A 13,883-nucleotide genomic window follows, 5' to 3' on the forward strand; every position below is an offset into this window, starting at 1 on the left:
TTCCAGACACACAGTTGGGGTGACTTGTGCAGTTTCCGCAGGACACACAAGGCAGCAGCAGTCCTAGTTGATCTTTCTGTGACCAAGGCTGGTCCAAAGGGCTTGGGGTGTGGAGTGGGCTGAGATGTGCCCCCCCCCCCGCGCCTGGCTTGAATTGACTGCCTCAGATTCCTGCGGGGTGCTGGCTGAACCCAGGACCCCAGAATCCGTAGGCCCTATCCTGGCTTTCACTCTGCTGGGAAATAACAAAACATTTTGGGAACTCGGGAATTTAATTTACTGCCACCAACCGAAACAATAATAACATCTTTGTTTCTCCTCCTTCCCGACCTCCCTCCTCCCACCGACAGAAACATGATGTTGGCCCTCCGTGGATATAGCAGCGGTAGGAGGAGGCTGCAGCCCCGGTAGGAGGAGGCTGACGACACCGGGCCCTGGGGACCCCCGGACAATCACCAGTCCCTGAACGTCCCTAGTTCGCTTTTGGGAAAGAAAAAGACAGCAGGGGATATGCTCTTTACATCTTCCATCTTCCCTAGCTCATTCTTGCCCCAAAAAGCGAGTGTTTGAGTGTGTGTGTTAAGTGAGGCAGAGAGAATTCAAGAAAGCCACAAAAGTCACCGTGAAGCATCCACCAAAACTTCACTTAGTTAATTGCTCCCATATGTCGTCTTCGACTGTTTTCAAAACGCAGCAAGGAGGGGGACGCCTTGTCACTGATTTTAAAGAAGTTGAAAACGACTACTCATCTTGATCCAGGCCCAGAGGGCCCCAGGCGCAGCCTCAGGAGACTAGCCCCCTGGCGGGGCGCTGGAGACCGGCCCCGGAGAGGTGGGGCGGAAGGCGCTGCGCCCGCGCCCGGCGGAAAGTTCGCGCGCTGCGCCCCAGCGGGTCCCGGGAGCCGCCGCAGCCCGGGGCGGGGAGGGGCGCGGGAGGCGCGGCCCGGGCGGGCGCGCGAGAGGAAGGTGCCTTCGGGAACACGCGCAAGGGCGGGGATTCGCGCTGCCAATGAGGCCCGGGTGTGGGCCGCGCGAGGCGGGGGGACGGGCCAGAACGCAGCCTTCGCTGTGGCAGCTGCGGGAGCATTGGCCGCGTCGGGAGCCGGAGGAGAGGCAGCCGCGGACCGCCGAGCTGGCCGCGCCCCGAGGCCCGGCCCTGGGGTAGGGAACCGCGCCGAGGAGCTGGAAACTTTCCCGGCAGGTAACTCCCGCCGCCCTGGCGACGCCGCCGGACTCCCTGCGTCCCGGGCACCGCCAGCTGCTGCGGTGCTGAGGGGAGGAGAGGGTCCCGCGGAGGAGGAGAGGGAGATGGGGAGAGTTGAAAAGCATGTGGGAAAGTTTCTGGAGCCTCTCTTCCCCACCCCCTCTCTGGCTGGGCACACCCGGGAGCTTTCCGGGGATAGGCTTGGACATGTTGGGCGCCCCGGGCCTTGGTCCTGCCGGCTCGGGAAAGTCGGCGCCTTCCCTTCGCGGTCCCCTCCGTGCTGGACCGAGTAGTCCCCGGCAGGACTGAGGTGCGGGGGCAAGCGGGAACGCGCGGCAGCACGCTAGAGTTTCGGGACCACCCCCGCCCGGCGCGCCTCCTCGCCCCCTTTCCCGCCTCCTCTGTAGCCCGCGGGCTTGGCAAGGGCTTGGGCTGCGCCTGGTACCTGGGGCAGGGGAGGCGGAGGAGAAGCGCGCCTGGCACCGCGGGGTCCAGGGCGCCCCCCGGAGTGTAGGGGAGCGCGAGTCGCGAAGTTGCCGGGTGAACTTAAGCCGGAGAGCGGAGTGTGTGTGTGTGTGTGTGGGGAGGGTGCTGTGGTATTGCCCCAGTCTGGGCTAAAAGTCCATTGCTTCCTTTCCAAAACACCGCGATTAGCATATCCACGTTCTTTTTTGTGTGTGTGTGGGGGAGGGTAAGATTAGACATTGAGGGGGAGCTGAAAAAGACGATGATTGTATCAGGATTGTGAATCCCCCGGTTCTTGGATAGTGGAGAGTGGTCACTTTTGGGGGGACTTACGGCAAGGCTCGCGTCTTACTGGAAGACTTTGGGGGTGCGGGCGCTCAGCGCTGGGAGTTTGGGGGGCTCCCCGCTTTGGCGCGGCAGCTTTCCGGAACGGCTGGCGAGGAAGGAAGCCCTAGGCATTGTGTGGCGTATTTGCAGACAGAAAGGTCTCAGGATCGGCAGTCTCAAAACTTACTTGACTTATTGTGTAAGGCTCGGGGAAGAAATGCGGCGGTGCCCGGGTAGAAATACCGCGCCGTGGCCAGGAGTTGAGAGGACGCTGGGCTGGGCCACAGTCTTCCCCTCCAGCCCACTCTTGACAGCCCTAGATCATTGTGCCTCCGGTGACTCGTAACGGTCGCGCTGTCCCCGCTAGAGTCAACTAGGGGAGGTGGAAGGGCACCTTCATCTTGAACTTGACCCTAGGAGCAGCGCCGTCTGGGCAGGTTGCAAGGTAAAGGCAAGCTGAATCTAACCGTGGATGGGCCTCGAACTCTGGCACGGAAAGGAAGTGCCTTGTCCAGAATCTTTGAGAAAGGGTTTAGGGCTGCTGAGTTCACTAACTCTGGAAATACCAGACCACCAGACTGCAGAAGTTGATGTGTTTGGAGGGGGTGGGGATGGGAGAGGAGAGGGGAAACCTGGTTAGTTGGTACAGAAAGTTGGTATTTCTCTGTAGTGAAAATGAGGGGAGTCTGCATCTCTGCTTTCACCAGATCCGTTACTCTGGTTTTTTGTTTGTTTGTTTGTTTTTTCCTTCCTGGGTCATCTTTATTTCTGCCAGGCTGGCACTCCGGGATGGGGGAGGGGAAGGAGAAGCAGCAGTTGTGAAGCTCCACTGGCCAGCTTGGAGGTATTTTAGATCTGCTACTAGGAAGATTCCTGGATTTTAACAGCTGCTTCTTGATTGCTGGGAATGAGAGAATTTATGAGTGACTGAGAGATGGTCATTATAGTAGTAGTCTGAATGTTTTACTCATCTAATCTACTTAAGGATCTCAGGAGGGACCTTCTTGAGACAATGCCAGCTTCTGCAGAGTTTGTCAGCCAGAATGTTTGGTGGGTGTTAGTCAGAACTCATGGTAAATGTATCCTGGTGGTACTGAGATGAAAAGTATGCAGCAGTAAAGGAAATGTGGTATCTGACATCCTTCAGGACTTCCTCCTAGCCTTGCTCCTGTTACCTGCCAAGTGAACTTGGTCCAGGCTTCCGGACTGTTGTGATTTGACAATAAGGGATGGGAAATAGTGTCATCCATTTTAGTGGGGCAGGAAAGTCCAGAAATAAATGTAAGGTTACTTTTTCATGACCCTGGCTTTCAGCTGTGATGCCACAAAGTTAACTTTTGCTGGGACTTGGAAGCACTGTTTTTCCTGCTTTCCTGGTTTAACCACCAGAACGCCCAAATCATCATAATTTATGTCCATCGTGGAACTAAAGCATAACTGATTCATAGTCAGCTCTTTTCTGCTTCCCATAAGAGCCTGTAGAAAAAAGAACATTTTGTCTCTTTCACCACACTCAATTTATTTGGTGCCATAGTGGGTTTTTGATACTGGGTGATTGAGGGCACAGTTTTAAAGACAATGAAATTGTCTCCATTAAATTGTCCTTTTTTAGGCAACAGCCCCTTCAGAGTTGCTGATTAATTCTTTATCTCCCAGGGAACATTAAAACCAGTATCTCTGGCCTGGTATAACTATAATCCATATTATAATGATGCCTATCAGCTTAGCTAGAGGTTATAATGTTATGTCAATGTTTCTTCTAGCCATTTCTAGCCCAAATGTAAAGGTTTTGTCTAGGTTGGGGTGAAAGTTGTCTGTGAGCCTCACAGTAAGAGAAATGGCTTTATTTTTATCTTTCTGATGGAAAGTTTAGTTTAACTTGTTATAGGAGTAAAGTTTACAAAGGCAAAATGAAGCAGAGGATGTGTGTGTGTGTGTGTGTGTGTGTGTGTGTGTGTGTGTGTGTGTGTGTTGCTGGGAGAGATTTTGTTAAAAATTTTTTTAAGTTTATTTATTTTGAGAAAGAGACAGGGGAGGAGCAGAGAGAGAGGAGAGAGAGAATCCTAAGCAGGCTCCGCACTGTCAGTTGGAACCTGATGCAGGGCTTGAACTCATGAACTGGGAGACCATGACTGAGCTGCTATCAAGAGTTGGACATTTAACTGACTGAGCCACCCAGGCACCCCTGTTTGATTGTCTTTTAAATGTGTTTTTCAGTGGAGGAAAATTAGAACCTCCTCCCAACCAGTTTACAAAAGTGTTTTTGTACAAGGCTCTAACATCTTCCTGGGTCTTGATTTTCTCATCATTATCATCTCTAAAATGGGATTATCTTTCAGCCCTAAAGTTTTCCAAGAGTTTGAGAAATATAGGCATTCTGGAACCTGTGCTGTAATATTAGCACAGCGTTTTGGGATTTACAAAGGGCTTTACTTAAATAATTTTAACCCTTAATTCTCAAGTTAGGAAATTGAGGCTGAGCAAGTTAGATCAGTTTGCTAGATGTCATCTACAAACGGTGGAGTTGAACTTGAACCTAGGTTCTCGGATTCTCCCCCTCCTCTCCACCCCTTTTGTTTAGGGAGACACCTGAGAATTGGCCAAAACTTGACAAACAGACTAATGTTAGTATGTGGCAGTTTCTCACAGTATTTCATTTATAGGTTATTCTGGTTTCAGAACTCCAGGGTTAACATCTATGCTTTGATGTCAGAGATTAAAAACAGACCAGTAATAATGGTAATAAAACTTTCTCCCCAAGAGAGTTTCAGAAATTCACATACCTCAAATTAATCATTTGTTTATTTTCAACTTTTCTTTTGTTAAGTAGGCTTCGGGGTCTAGTGTGATTTATAATCCAGACTAGTAACCCAGACAGCATTCTTAAGGAAGTCAATCCTCAAATCTGTATGTCTTTTTTTAAAATAAGAAATGAACGTATCATTTGCTTTTCATCTTGGTATCTCTCAGCGGAATAATATAGCCTGGATATAAATGTCCCTTTTTTGGTGTCATCGTTTTTGGGCTCTTTCTACTGATGTCTGGATAAGTCTAATTTTGCAGCTCTTTTTGTGCTACATAAATTCTTCCCTTATGCTGTTGGTTTAATGGTAAAGAAGTAAGTAGTAGGATGCAGGTGACCCATTTTCACCGTGACTCTAAATGTTTGTACTGTGTCTTGCTTGCCTGTTTAAGAGCACTGAGTGCAACTTGACACTCATCTGGAAGCTGGTATGGATTTTCTTTAAAAGGTTCTAAAATAAAATTATGTGCTAAGCTATAGGCTCTTTTATGTCTGAGCAGCCTGTCCATCTTTAGCTTTTTAAACTTATTCTCCGAAGACTGCCTCTTCAGAAAGTTAAGCAGTGGGGTTTAAACCTCAAAAAAGAGTGTGTACCAGTAAGTATCGATTGCCTGACTGTAAAGGCTGCCATTTCTGTGTGTGTGAGCAGAGAGAGCATTATGAACCCGTATTTGCTAGTGAAGTTGGAGACTTTGTTATCAGTGTACTAGAAGGGGACAAGAGCAGCAAAGCAGAAGAATAGCTTCTGGTTTTTTATTATCAGGAGACTGGGTTTTGAATGATAGGGGAAGACTTTTGATAAAGAAGGCTATCAGGAAATATCTTGTGGAGAGTGAAAGGGGTTCTGGTTTGGCTAGGCTGCGGTATTGATGGGGTTTGCTCTTCTACAGTAGACGTTGTCTTTAAGGGCTCTGGCAGGTGTGTGTAATCAAGAAGAATATTCTGGAAAGAAGAGTCCCATAGGCAAGAATGTCAAGGACTAAAAGAGTGTTGTAGAAGGATGGCATGGTCCCTGGATTTTAGCACAGATATTTGCCACTACTGTGAAGGAATTCATTAGTAAAAATCTTCTGGCCACAGTTGTACGTAGATCTGAACCCAGTATGTTCAGTTGTATAGCCCAGAGCCACAGTGACTCACCACCTTTCCTGCCCCACCCCAGCACACCGAGGGTTACTTGCCTATCATGAACAGTGACTTATTACCTCTGTAAGTCCAGGTGGGGGTAGGGCAGTCTCTAAGAAACACTTGGTTATATTCTTTTCATGCATACCTACTCATGCAAACAGGGTCCTTTATTACATGTGCTTTTGAAGAGATGTGAAAAAGATTTGACATACAAGGGTGCATATATCTGCACAGTTTAGAGTACAGTATATACTTGTATAATGTGCTTTTTTTCCCCCTGTCATATCAGTAAATTCTTTGGCACTGTTTTAATGGCTATTTGGTAAATCCATTACCTACATTACCATAATTTATTTAGCCAGTCCATTTGGACGTTTAGGTGTGTTGAAAAGAAATACCTCTTAGGCATTAAGAGCCCTTTGGCTCAGATCTGATTTACTCATTAAATTATAGGGTCCAGCACACTGCCCCACATAGGGGCACCTGGCTGCTGGTAGCTTCAGAACCTCCCATCATCAAGAAACTGACTCTTTGCTCTTAGTTCCAATTTGGGAAAACCCTGGAGAGAACTCAGATTGGCCTGATGCCAGCCAAAGGAGAGTTACGGTCGGCAGTCTCCATTTAGACCCACAAGATGGGACTGTGGGGAGACAAAGTGTCCCACAAAGAAGGAGGTTATTGTTAATGGAAGAGGGAGGGAACCGGCTAAACAAAAAGAGCTAGCTGTTTAATGTAGGATATGTTTCCAAAAGTGGTATTGCTGGTCATAACAACATACCAATGTGTCAGAGGGTAAGAACATTTTTAATGCTCCTGTGATATACACTCCACAGTCTGAGACTTTTCCACATTCTGTGGAGATTTGAATTGCTGCATATACAGGCACTCGTGTAACAGAATAGTGAATTACTGCAAAAAAGTCGGGAATTGGTTATTATTATCATGTATCCCATTATACTCCCCTCTCTTTGCTTGGGGGTGAGTAACATCAATTATTAATGTTTATCGAGTGCTTGCTTACACTGAACTAGATGTTTGAATTTAAAAAAATCTGTGGCAATGAAACAGTATAGTTTTTTTCTTCCCCCATTATCCTGCATGCAGAGTGTTATATCAGGGATGGCTAAACCACAGCACTCCCCATCCTGGTCTCCTTTCCTTCCTATAGTTTAAACCAACTACTGTTTAGTTGGTTGGGATTCAGAAGTTGGAGCTGGGCTCAGCTGGGTGGTTTTTCCGCCTGGGCCTAGGCTCACTCATGCCCTGGTGGTTACATGATTCTTTGCAAGGGCCACTGCTATAATAATTTCCACATTACTTGGTATCATAATCTTGCTTTTGATTAGTTTTCCATTGGCCATTCACTTCAAGGTAAGTTGGGTGTGTCCTTTGCCTGAGGGAGTGAATCTTGATTTGTCAAGTCAACTTTAGTAATATACCTGTTGCCAGTGACTGGTTAATGAATACTTATGTGACACCTTTTGGGTACCACCATATTAGGAACCAAAGGTGGTCAGCAAAATAGAACAGGTTGATACTGTGAGGATCACAGAGTTCAAGGATAGATGGTGCCTAAGAACACAGTGACCTTTTTCAGCTGCTGAATTTACTAACCCTAAAACCACTGTGACTCAGAACTTCTTATGGGAGCATTATTTTTTATTATTGTTATTGTTTGAGGCAGTTATCTCCAAGTAGAGTGTGCTAGATCATCCAGTATGGAAAGGAAGAAAATATTAGAACTTTATCCAGAAAAGAAAAAGCTTTACTAATATTTAATAGATGGATTGACACTGTTTGCCATGTCTGAAAGTCTCCTGTTACTTAGGTTACATGAGGGACGAGTTGGCATTTTACAACCTGGTGGAATGGCCAGTGGTACTCTCATTCTTGCCTTTGGTGTACTTTATCTGTGTAAAGGGGTTTATGGATTATATTATCTATTTTTAAGTAAATCGACTCCCACAGAATGGGCAAGTGGCTTAAAAAGATTCTTGCAAAGAAAGTTTAATGATAATGATCTGAGGCTATAGGAACAAGAAAATGTCTTATTGTGAGATTAAAAAAATGACTTTTAAAGTTTACTTATTTATTTTTGAGAGACAGATGGAGTGGTGAAGGGGCAGAGGTAGAGAGAGGGAGGGAGGAAGAAAGAATCCCAAGCAGGCTCTGATGCTGGGCTTGAACTCATGGTGAGATCATGACCTGAGCCAAAATCAAGAGTCCAATGCTTAACTGACTGAGCCACTCAAGCGCCCTGGAAATGACTTTTAAATCAGATTAGTAAATTGGTACAAAAATTGTATATGAATTTGTATTAATAAAAATAAACTTGCAAATGCTATTTGAATCATTCTCATCTTTTAAAAAGTTTTTAATAGATGTTTTATAATGTACATACTACATACACCTGTAATTCATAAGTCTAGTGTTTTAATTATGCATAAATTACATGCAACTTATAACATGTTGGGGGTACATGTTTAAATTTTTTTTTACTTTTAGGGCTACATGATCCAAAAAGTTTTGAGACCATGTTTTCGTGCCACTTGTAGTTATGTAATTTTTGTTACTTGTAGCTGAAGGCACAACCCATTCAAGGTCAGGTGAGAGACATGGCTGTTCCCTTTTTATTCGTAGCTTTCAAGATTCTCCATGATCTGGCTCATAACTTTCTTTTCCAGACCCAGTTGTCTTCTCTGTGTCTCTGCAAATGACACTTCAGCTAGGGGCCCATTCCATAACTGTCATATACTTTCTATAAATTTTGCCTCTGGGGAGGCTGTTCTCCCCCCCCCCCCCCACTACATTTTCATTGTCCTTCAAGAACTAGCTCAAGTAAATACTGCTTCCTTATTAATATTTTTCTGATCTCCCCCTTCTGCATTTACATGGTTGCTTCTATTTAGTCCCCAGCACATTACTTGAACAATTACAATGTTTTGTTTTTTTTCTTTTTGCCTTTTATTATTAAGTTTTTGGCCTGCTTACTTTGCCTATGGGTTATAGCTTCTTGATGGTTGGAGTCCTGTCTTGCCTGAGTCAGCTTTTTAAATTGCTTGTTTCCCTTTCCGGGGAGAAAAGGGAGGCAGGTGGAGAACCCAGTTACTGTGGGGAGCTTCTCTCTCCTCCACTTCTCAACAGGCTCAGGAGATTGAGTGCTCCATATACATGTAAGGGATCTGAGGGTAAGCAATGCACACGGCCAAGACAGGAGGATCCAGGGTCCAAACCCAGGACATTTTTATTCCAGAGGTTTTTTGTCTGCCCTCTCATGTGTTGTGCACAGTTAAACATTGTTCTTCTTTCATGTGGAAACACTGACATGGGTAAAAATGGGGAGGTCGGTGGGCTGATGCTGTAGAAACCTCCCTGGACAATCCTAGGCAGGTGCAGTCAGTTCAAAGGAGAGTCCGCTCTCCTGTGGAGTAAAGACAAGGCCTGGAGCATGGGTTGTGTGACAACCTAAATGCCTGTGGACAGTTAGCTGTCTGCAAGTAGCACCAAACAAAATCATGGGGGAACTCCCACAGTAGGATTTGGCCTGAGTGTCCCCTTTGAGAAGCTGGAGGTGATGGCCTCTCCGTGGTTCAGCTGAGTCAGATTGCATATGCCGTTATTCTCTCTGTGGTAAGGATAATTGAAGGTTGACAAGTTGTCGGCTTTCAAGTTGAGCCATGTTAGATATATGCTATCATGATGGAAAACAGACATCTCTCCAGGGTTTTGAGGGTCAAATGACAGAATGCGTATGAAAGGCTTTTGAACATTGTAAATTGCCTCCTAGATGCAAGGGATACATCAAATTTTATTGTTTCCTTATAGCAGTGACTTCTAGCTCAGATTTCTGTGTTAGCAATTTTTGTCTTCTTTTAAAGTGTACTTCCAAAGACTTTTTAACTGTGGAGGCTCTTAAATGGAATGGGACACGTTTTTTTCTTAAATGAACTGCAGATATTAGTTGAAAGCTTGCTTTTAAACTTTTGGCCGTGGAGTAGATAGAATTTGTGGTAAGGTGAATCTGTCTAGGGATCTAGTTGTTCAAGTACTCAAAAGATCATTTATAAGAATGGGACCACGTCTGGTGCAGAAAGATGGGAATCTGGGGGACTTTGAGGTAAATTGTTAGAAGCCCTTAGGAACTACCTGAAAGACTGTCAGAGAGTTTTGATTTCAGGTTTTGTTTTGTTTGGTTTTGGTTTGGTTTGTGTTTTGTTACTGTGAAACCACTAACTTATTTTGAGGAGTCGTTGGAGAGGGTTTGAGGAGCCTTTGAAATATCTCAGGGCAGGGACACCTTGGTGGCTCAGTTGCTTAAGTGGCTGACTCTTGATTTTGGCTCATGTCATGATCTCATGTTTATGAGATCGAGCCCCATGTTGGGCTCTGTGCTGACAGCAAGAGGCCTGGTTGGTTGGGATTCTCTCTCTCTCTCTCTCTCTCTCTCTCTTTCTGCCCCTCCCCCACCATGCACTCTCACTCACTCTCAAAATAAATAATAAAAACTTAAAAGAAAAAAAGAAATATCTCAGGGACATTTTGAAAGTGAAAAAAACTAGGTGTGGTTTGACAACTTATGAATTTGAAATCTCTTCCGTTGTAGATTTCAAAAGGAAATAGATTTGAATAAGTAAAATTTAACTCCACTTGAGGGAAATTTTGTAGTGGCAATTTTGTATTGTAGAAAGAGTTTGATTTAGGGGCAACTTGGTGGCTCAGTAGGTTAAGTGTCAGACTTTGGCTCAGGTCATAATCTCACGGTTTGTGAATTTGAGCCCTACATTGGGCTTTCTGCTGTCAATGTAAAGCCTGCTTTAGATCCTCTGTCTCCTCCTCTCTCTGCTCCTCCCCCACTCACATTTTCTCTCGCTCTCCCTCCCTCTCAAAAATAAACACTAAAAAAATCAGAGTTTGATTTAGAAATGAAAACATGCTAACTTAAAGAGTCCACATGTACTTATTTATGGATGCAAAAGACAGAGAAAGTGAGAGGCTTTTACGTTGCAAATAAAATTGTGAATTATTTATTATTTATTTACTATTATTATTTTATTATTGGAGTATGTGAGTTTTTTAATTATTCAGGGTTCTTAGAACATGTATGTGACTTAAGAGAGCCTTACCGCAGAGTGATTTAGCTAGATAAAGCAGCAATTCCCAAAGGAGTTTCCAAGGAAAATGCAATTCTTAGGAAATTAGTAGATGTTATGCACTGAAAAAAGGTTCTATGTTCAAATAAGTGGGAAGATTGGGGTTAACCAAAGTAAAATAGGTATTTTTGTTTTTTTCCCCTAACATTTATTTACTCATTTGAGAGAGAGAGAGAGAGAGAGAGAGAGAGAGAGAGAGAACGAACTCAAGCGGAGGAGGGGTGGAGAGAGAGGGAGAAAGAATCCCAGGCAGGCTCCATGCTATCAGTGCAGAGGCCACAGTGGGGCTCGATCTCACCAACTCTGAGATCATGACCTGAGCCAAAATCAAGAGTCTGATGGTTAATTGACTGAACTACCAAGGGCCTTGGTAATTTTCTTTTTAGCTGCAGGACTTTTGAGCACCATTATTTTTAATATTTATTGTAAATCTCCTTGGAGGGAACCAAAGTTTTAAGCATTTCCCAAATGCATTGAGTTGTAGAAACTTTTTTGCAAAGCATCTTTGCCAGAGAACAATGTTGGGTTGTTTGGTATGGTCAAATAGCTTTAAACCAAATCCCAGACATCATTTAATTTCACCTGACAAACTTTGGTATGCATTTCTAACTAAGGACTTAAAAAAAAAACAACCCACCACCTTGTTATCACTTTTCATAAAATTAACAGTGATTTCTTAGTGTCAGTTTTTTTTTAAGTTTATTTATTTTGAGAGAAAGCAAGAGTGAGTGGGGGAGGAGCACAGAGAGAGGGAGAGAGAATCCAGAGCAGATTCCACACCGTCAGTGCAGAGCTCAGTATGGGGCTGGAACCCATGAATCGTGAGATCGTGACCTGAGCTGAAATCAAGAGCCAGATGAAGTTTACATATAGCACTGTGTGTTTTTGTTGATTTGGCCTGTTGGTCTTTTTTTTTTTTTAAGTTTATTTATTTTTATTTTGAGAGAGAGAGAGAGAAAGAGCGCAAGCGCAATCATAGGAGCAGGAAATCCTTGGGCAGAGAATCCCAAGCAGGCTCCGTGCTGTCAGTGTTCAGCCCAATGTAGAGCTGGATCTCATGAACATAAGATCATGACCTGAGCTGAAACCAAGAGTTGGGCGCTAACCAGCTAAGCCACCTAGGTGCCCCCACCTTTAGTCTTTTTAAATGTAGAAAAATGCTGTTTCACTACCCCCTCCCTCTCCCTCCTGACTTTTAGAAGATAACTTGTAGGACGTCCTATATCTGAATTTGTTTCCTTGTGGTGTTGTGTACCTTGTCCTTTGCCCTCTGTATTTCTTTTTTTTTTTTTTTTTAATTTTTTTTTTCAACGTTTATTTATTTTTTGGGACAGAGAGAGACAGAGCATGAACGGGGGAGGGGCAGAGAGAGAGGGAGACACAGAATCGGAAACAGGCTCCAGGCTCTGAGCCATCAGCCCAGAGCCTGACGCGGGGCTCGAACCCACGGAGCGCGAGATCATGACCTGGCTGAAGTCGGACGCTTAACCGACTGCGCCACCCAGGCGCCCCTGCCCTCTGTATTTCTTATAAATTCGAGGTTAGATTTCAAGGCATGGTTTAAATTTAGGTTAAATATTTTGGGCAAGAACAGGTCCTAAACTATGCTTTTCTCCTATGATTTGAGAACAGGCATTTTAATTTAGCAATTCATAAGTAGGTCGTATATATACACACACACACACACACACACACACACACACACACACACATACATATATATATAATGGCTTAGAGTTTGGAAATTAATTTTATTAGTATAACAAGTGGATGCAAATTTAATTTATTCCAGTTGTGGTTGGAAACATGGTGGTATTCTGAATAGTTGGTCTGGTTAAATGGATATAAGTTTTCAGTGTATCTTAAGATTATAAACCATGAGCCTGTTGGTTAAAATGGCTTGAGTGTTAAACATTTTGATGGTTGGGTTTTATTCAGAATGACAAGATATCTGAGTTGTAATTGTAAAACACTATTCTATAAAAATTTATTCTAAGCACATTAATTAAGAATATGCATTAATTCTACTTCTGTTGGATAAATCTTAACAATATCATTCTGATAAATGCTTATGCTAATTTCAGGTACAGCCATAAATCTAAGGACACTCTCAGGGTAATAATTTTATACATACATTGTCTTGGAAACTCGGACATGTAAATAAAAGTTCCTACTGTAGCTGACTTTGCTAACTTAATTTGATATTTAAGTTTTTTCCCTTGATATCCTTCCAAGTGCTTGTATGTCTGGGAAAAATTAAAATCAGAAATTTTGTGTGTCTTAATGAAGAATACTTTGGCATATATAAAGTAACTTTGTGTGAAGAATGATAGCTATCATAGGTGGTTCCCAGCACATTCTTGTGTTTAATCCCTTAGAGGGTAGGAATACTGTTGTATATATTGAAATTTGCTTGTTGTAGATGAGGTACCTTGGACAGTAAGTACTTTGCAACTATAGTAATATACTAAAAATAGACACATAGCACTCTCTTTTTTCTCCTTCTCTTTTAAAAATACAAATAAATAGGGTATAGTGAAAAAAGCATGATCTTTGAAGTCAGATGAACTGTGGTTTTGTGTGTGATTCTGGACAGTTTACTTGACCTCTGTCTCTTTGCCTGTAAAATGGGGTAGTAATCCTGTTTCATAGGCTTCCTGCCAAGATGCAGGTGAGAACCTATATAACACGCTTAGCACTGGGCTTGGCTTATAGGTGCCGAAAACACGTCCTCTTCTTCCTTCTTTTCCTCTTAACCATATTTTTAAGCTCAGCATTCTGGATCAGTAATTGAATGGAAGTTTTTG

The 13,883-nt window shown here is 43.8% G+C and overlaps 1 protein-coding gene across 1 annotated transcript in view; it reads left to right on the forward strand.

The window, feature by feature from the left end:
• The first annotated feature begins 1,072 nt into the window (after positions 1 to 1,072).
• TANC1 (tetratricopeptide repeat, ankyrin repeat and coiled-coil containing 1) overlaps positions 1,073 to 13,883 on the forward strand; it is a 243,278-nt gene continuing 230,467 nt past the window's right edge. Inside the window, exon 1 of the mRNA XM_023259370.2 lies at positions 1,073 to 1,200. The gene's annotated coding sequence lies outside the window, so the exon portion shown is untranslated. The remainder of the gene's footprint in view (positions 1,201 to 13,883) is intronic.

The sequence above is a fragment of the Felis catus genome, chromosome C1 (assembly GCF_018350175.1).
Source record: "Felis catus isolate Fca126 chromosome C1, F.catus_Fca126_mat1.0, whole genome shotgun sequence".
NCBI classification, from domain to species: domain Eukaryota; kingdom Metazoa; phylum Chordata; class Mammalia; order Carnivora; family Felidae; genus Felis; species Felis catus.